This window comes from Dendrobium catenatum, unplaced genomic scaffold, assembly GCF_001605985.2.
Source record: "Dendrobium catenatum unplaced genomic scaffold, ASM160598v2 fragScaff_scaffold_1126, whole genome shotgun sequence".
In the NCBI taxonomy this organism is placed as follows: domain Eukaryota; kingdom Viridiplantae; phylum Streptophyta; class Magnoliopsida; order Asparagales; family Orchidaceae; genus Dendrobium; species Dendrobium catenatum.
The window spans coordinates 377108-384508 of NW_021319588.1; the positions used below are offsets into that span (position 1 = coordinate 377108).

The 7401-nt window shown below is 26.4% G+C and overlaps 1 non-coding gene across 1 annotated transcript; it reads left to right on the plus strand.

The window, feature by feature from the left end:
• Window positions 1-3813: 3813 nt before the first annotated feature.
• LOC114580622 lies at window positions 3814-3920 on the plus strand. The gene has a single exon (XR_003702115.1). It is a non-coding gene; the product is annotated as a small nucleolar RNA R71 (small nucleolar RNA).
• The last annotated feature ends 3481 nt before the right edge of the window (window positions 3921-7401 follow it).

Genomic DNA, 7401 nt, shown 5'->3' on the forward strand with positions numbered 1-7401 from the left:
TTTCAATGCCTCTTTGGTCCACTTTGTAAATAAAAATTGTGTGGCGATCTACTTATAAAAGAATGAGCACAGAAGAAAGGCTAACTCGAACACGTAGCAGTCAGCAGATACGTAATAATATAATAATATACAGGTTATATGTATAAATATCAGTGTACGGAAATATATTTAATAAATAAATAAGTTTTGTATTTGTACGATGAAAAATATTTGGGAATTTTTTAATGGAAACCAAACCGATTTAAGAGAGAGGACTTTCTAAACTTACCCACCCGTTGCATGGAATTAGCTATATTGCCCAAGTCACTCGTTTCTTGGGCAACTTGGGCATAAATTAAATAAAAAATGTTGAAATAACTAAAATTTTTATTTTATAATTTTAAAATTAGTGAAGAATATAAAATAATTTTTAAATAATTTAAATTTAGTTTATGTAAAATTAAAAAAAAAAGTCAAGAATGAACATTATCATAAATATAAATAAATTTATTATATTATTTTATTTTGATTCCGTTTGGGGCCGTTCTAAATCAAATTTGCAGTAAAAAAATTATTGATTTAGAATTTTTTTGTTTTAAAAAACTACTTCATAAATAGTAAGAAAAATATTCTAAACTCTTTACTAAAATTATAGAAGTAGTGATATATATATATAACTGATCGTATCATAATTTATCATAGAATTAGCTTTCATCCAGTTTATATTCTCATTTAATATTTTGAAAGTTTTCTCATGCCACATATAAAATATGAACTGATTTATATGATATGATTATATATATAATTTTTAATTTTATTATTTTTACTCTCGTGTGTGTATGCTTGGTCGTTTAACAAATCACATACTTTGCAAAAATACAAGTAGATTAAAAAAAAAAGAAATTATAAATTAATGTAGGAACCTTTAGATACCAATATAAATGGTGATTGTATGTGAAGTTGTGGTCCATTAGCCTAACAAAAAAAATGCAAATATAACATTTTATACTATTAAAATTACACTAAATTTTGATGTTTGTATAAGGTCTAGTTTTATGTGCTTGATATGAATATGCATGAATAGAATGTGCATAAGTTTCATGATTCCTAATAAGCATTATACTAGATGGAATACTATGATAAGCTTGAGATTTTAAACATAGTCTTGATCTAGCTATTAATAAAATATTTTCTTTTTCTAATTTTCAAACAAGTAAAGATTAATATAATAATTAACTTTTTTTTACTTTAACCCATCATATTCATCAATCAAAGATAAAAAAAATGTGTCAAGAATTTTATGCTCGTTTTTAAGATTTATATTTTCTATTTAGCTCGAAGAGAAATCGGTGGTGCAAGGCTATTATTCTAGCATTCCAGCGATGCCTTTGATGTGATGCGGCGTTATTTGTTCCGATGCAGTGGCGCTATATGAAACTTAGAATTATATATCTTTTCTGTATTTTTTCTGCATAATACGACTAAAATAACATATTTTTAATAAAAAAATATGATACATAAAATAGCACATTATTTACACTTATCAAATTCTCCTCAGCTTAAATTCTTGCTTGCACTCAAGTAAATAAAAATATTGTGATTCTAATTAAATAATTAATCAAAGAAAAAAATGATAATATAAAATTTGTTATAATATAAGATAATACATCATACTGTAGAAGTAGTAAAAAAATGAACAAGATTATAATTATAGTTTAGAAACGATATTAATAATTATACTAATCAATTATTCTTATCATTGTTTAAATTGAATTTACAGGTAATAATTTTAATTATTAATTTTTAAATTTTAAAGTGAATAATATAGCTTAATGATTATATGTATTTGTAGTTAAAATTAAAACTTTATTAATTCATCATTGTTGCGTCCTGGAATATTCGAGGCGGTAGAGAAATATAAAGTTTATCGTCTTAGCGTTGTACGAAGATCCAGCACACAAGCAGATAAGTGAGAGGGTGTGGCATTCATAAGAGACACCAGAGTTTTTACGTGGAAAACCCCTGAAAAGAGGGAAAAAACCACGGGGCCTGGCCCAGTTTGAATGAATTCACTAGTATTTGTAACATTTATGCTAGTTAGTTTTAATTCATCATCATTTATGCTAGTTTTCTTATTTTGCCCTTATAAATTTAAGTATAAGATTGAAATCAGATTATAAGCTTTTAACTTCTACCAATTTTTGAATGTACTCACTTTTTTTCTTTTTTCACTATTTTTCTTTTTCTTTTTCTTTTTAAAACTATTTTCATCGTTCTTTTTCTCTTTTAATTTATGGAGTACATAGTTAATAATTTTGAATATCAATTTTTACTTTGAACCCGTTTTTATAATCTTAATGAATTTTCTGTAAGAATTTAATAGGATAATCAATTTCAACTTTGGATTACTTATGATTTTTTATTTTAATCTACTCATATCAAATCATTAATTATAATTATTCATCTTTATTTCAAAAATCAATAAACAAAAGTATAACTTATAATTTTAAATTAAAGCAATAATGTAAATGATCTAGGTTAGATAATTAATAGTTTTTTTTCACTCTATGAAGTATAAATAGTATTCATATAAACTATGATATAGGGTCTTATTATTTTCTTAATTTTATATAAATTTTAATTATTATTTTTAATAAGGTTAATTAATTTATTAGAATACAAAAATTAATAAAAAAAAGTATAATAAGTATAAGGGGGTTTTTAATAAAATGTAAATAAAAGAAACAAAACGACAAGGAACAGTACTACACATACTTTCATATGAATGATAAAAGAAGTATAAAATATATGTTCATAAAATATAACAAAACATAACATAATATTACATTGATTACAAGATAACTAGTGAACTAAGCACCATGCATAACATATCAATTGGATTGTATCCCACAAGCACTTAATTTATAGTCTTCAGCCATATTTAATAACTAACAATACATAAATCCGGGTTGCCTCCAACACAACATTAAGTTTATAGTATTCAGCTAGACTTATCTAGATGTTTTTCAATTTGGTTGGGGTAAATTATTTCCATTCTTTACTTGACTTCCATTAAGATCTTTTTTTTTTCTATAGGATTTATTTTAGTATTACGAGGTAAAGATCTAAGTGGTTTACTATTAATTAAAATTACAAGGAGACTTATTAAGTTTTCAAATTTTTAATAGAAGCAGCAAGATTTTATAAATGAGTTCCTAACTACATAACTACATCTTTCAATGCTATTTTTTGTTTCCAATTTTATTGATTTGATTAAATCCTGGAGGATTTATAAGTCTAGGAATAACAATAGTTTGTTGAGAAGTGCTCCAACTTACTCCCTGATTATTCTGCCCATCATTCCATTAATTATTATCACCCATATTATTTGACCAATTAAAATTAGGATGATTCCTCCAACTTAAATTATATATATATATATATATATATATATATATATTCCAATTATATTAATGTGTTCAATCCCTTGCTTATTATTAATTATCTTAAATTAAATTTTGATCTCTTGAGATCATTGTTCCTATTTCAGAATTTATTCTATAGTATTCATTTTTTTTTTTTTTTTTAAATCGTTGCAACTTGTATAGTTAAAATTGATAAAGCATCTTATTCATAAATTTTAGTTATTTTTAAAAAATATATCCTATCAATAGGCTACATAAATTATTAGTAGTAATTTCCTCTATTAATACATAAGCTTCCTCAACTAGCTTAGACATTAATGATCTTCTAATTGCAGCATCAATTATGTCTATAACTATAAGAGATCCTACTAATCTATTATAAAATATTTAAATTATCAACTAATTAGGTAATACATGATGTAGGCATTTTGTAAGCATTTACTTAAATCTTTCCTAACTCTCATAAATAGATTCCCCTTTATATTGAGTAAAATAAGTTATATCTTTTCTAAATTTTTCAATTTTTTAAGGTGAAAAATATTTAGCGAGAAACTTATGAGTCAATTCATTCCATGTAGTTATAGAGTCCGGGATAAAGAATTCAATCATATTTTTATTTTATCTCTTAGAAAAAAGGTAAATAATCTAAGTCTAATAGAATCATCAGTGATACCATTATATTTAAATATTATACAAATTTCTAAAAAAAATGGGCTAAATATAAATTAGTTTCTTCTACAAAAGTTCTCCCAAACTGAGATTTTTGAATTTTTTGAATGATAATTGGTTTTAATTCAAAATTATTAGCTTGGATTGTAGGTATATTTATGCTCCGATGAATTCCATCTACTAAAAGGTTTGCATAATCCTTAAAAGATCTAGAATGATTTTGCTCATTTTTAATATATTTTTTATTTTCTGAATTTTAGAAAAGGTTCTCTCAATTTCATGATCAAATGTTAACAATTCCTTTCTAAGACTATAAAGCATGCAACCAAAAATACACAAATAATCAAAATATAAAATAATAAAAAGAAAAAAATTTAAGTTGGTCTAACTATATATATAATTAATTCAATAATATAGTCCAAAATTTACAAAAAAAAAAATAAAATCTTCCCCAGCAACAGTGCCAAATTTTATGGGGGCGATGGAGTAACCTATAAAATTATGAAATAAATTAGGGTTCTATCAATCATTACTTAAAAATTATAAAATCCTTACTTATATAATTTCACTCCAATTCAAAGTACTTCTTTTAATAGAAGCAATACTTAGGCTTTCTTTGATACATAAAAATTATAAAATCCTTACTTAATATACTTATATACATAAGTATACATATTGAATCAAATAATATAGTGACAAAGTAGAGTGTCAATCCCACAAGGAAAATGTACTCACTTGCAAACACTAGTATTATCTACTAAAATTATAATAATTATCATACTAAATAAAAACAAAAGTTGTAGAGATTCAATCACTTAAATAAAATTAGATAAAATAATGAATGTACTATAAGGATATATATAATAATGATAAATATAAATAACATATTTTTCCTAATGATTCTCTTTTAATTGTGATGTTATGTAGAGCATATGCATCACTAAATCTCTATCGAGCTTGTAGGAATAAAGGATGTATATCGACTTCTTATGATTATATTATCTCCTTAGGAATTTAAGGGATTCCATATCCTATGTCGAGGCATGATGCATATTAATTCAATATTCCTAGTTATGCTTGCTTCCCTCCATCGAGGCCCCACATTACTCCTAGTTTTAACTATACTTAGAGCCACTATGAGCATTAAATAAATATCTAGTAATATTAAAAATATATTTTTAATCAGTTAAGGAATAAGAGAATTTATTTGTACTACATATGATACTTACATGACCAATCCAAAATAAGAGAATTTAGCTAGATATGGAGTAGAATTAAAGAAAATACAAGAGGTAGATATTACCAAAATGGTTCAACGGATCTCCTCTACACTGCTCTTTACTTATAGATTTGCTTTCATAAATACAAGTCAAATACTCTAATGATGGTATCAAATATTTTTTTCTAAATTCTCTTAGTTGTCACCCTAAGGAAGTTTCAAAGAAGCACTTTGAATTGGACTTAAATTATCTAACTAACTGAAGTCTCTTATAAACATAACACTATAACTATTTATAAGAAAACACAAAATAGGCATTTGACATTATGGCACTAGAAAGATCGATACCACTGCACCTAATAAATGAACTAACGTTGCTATGCTATTTTTCTAGTGCCACCGAGGTGCTTGCTTACATGGATCAGTTACTTAGTTAACAATCATGTCGCTGACTCGCTTCATTGAAACATCGAGTACTTCGGAAATTACAACTACAAAACCGCGTCGCTGCTGACGTTCGGACACTACGGCACTGGGTGGGTAATTTGGGTGCCAATGCATTATGGATTGTGACGCAGAAGTGCTTGACAATAGAGAACTCAACGCTGCAATACTGATATTCTAGCCCTTTGGCGGTGTCTTTGATGGTACTGTGACGTTATTTGTTCCAACGCTGTAGTACTATATAAAATTTAGAATTTTCTATATTTTTCCTATATAATACAACTAAAATTACACATTTAAAAAAAATCATATAAAATAACACATTATTTACACTTATCAGCAGGCTTAAATTTTATTTTTTCATCTAATGCTCTTTTCTTTAATGGTCATGATATGTTTTGGTGATGGGTTATTCATGATGGAACATTATGACTATTATAAAGCAATATAAGAGCTATATCAAAAGGAGCCAAAATAAAGAGTTTTACAAGAAGTGAAACTTTAGGGTTTTCACTTCAATATAGGAGATGACTACAAAGGGTTTGATTTGGAAAAGAATTAGGTGCAATAATGACCAATTATCATATAGAATTAGGGTTTATTAGATTTTACTCTAAGGTTCGTTCTGGACGTCTTTCTTACTGTTTTTTAAAATAAATTTTTAGTTCAAAAAATAATTTTTTTTGTATTAAAAATATACTTTAGGAAGAAGAAATAAGGCTGTCTCAAACGACGAGACCTAAATAGGTTAGAATAGGAAATTAAAGTTTAGAAATATTAAATTTAAAATTAATCAGCTCAAAAGTTAAATATATAAATAAATAAATAGTCATATGACTGAACATTGACGGGTAGGTAGGAGGAGAGAAAAAGAATATTAAAATCGCTCACGTGGATCACGTGATGTGTCATGAAGCAGGTAACTGCGTATCAAACCGTTCACATAAATAATAAAAGAAAGCATGAATGATGGATAGCTTCAAAGCTCTAACTTTCTTAAGTCAAAAGATCAAATTCATAATTTATGTTTCGTTGTTTAAATAAAAAATTCAAACTTTACAGCTTTTAAATGTTCTTGAAATTTGTGCCAAATGTTGATGTTATCATGTTCTGTGTATCATCTTATGCAGTACAAATATCAATAGAAATGAGATTAAAAAGATATATTTATTCTTTTCTATGTGAAAATTTATTTTCTGCGGTGATTAGATGTAGAATGTTATTCGAAGATAAAATCAGAATGCACAACATCAACAGTAATGAGTCATAGAACCAAGCAGATGGGTGATGTGGCGTATTCTAACTGCCACCACTTTACACTGGCCACCGACCCAAATTGATACCTACTATCGCACTGTATATACCATTTGCAAACCAACATTGATGCTTATTATTTCCATCTCTTAATGTCGATTATTCATGTCCATCTACGCCTATTTTTGCCACTACTATGCTCCATTTTGAATTAACATCAATGTTCGTTGTATTCACCACCACCAATAACAACAATAACATCAATCATTTGTCCCACTACGTGGGGTCGGCTACATGAATCTTTTTTCGCCACTGTGTCTAGTTAAAAGTCAAATTCTCATTTAAATCTAATAAAGAAATATCATTTATAATATTTTCTAATCAAATTTTTTTAGGTATACCCCCCCCCCC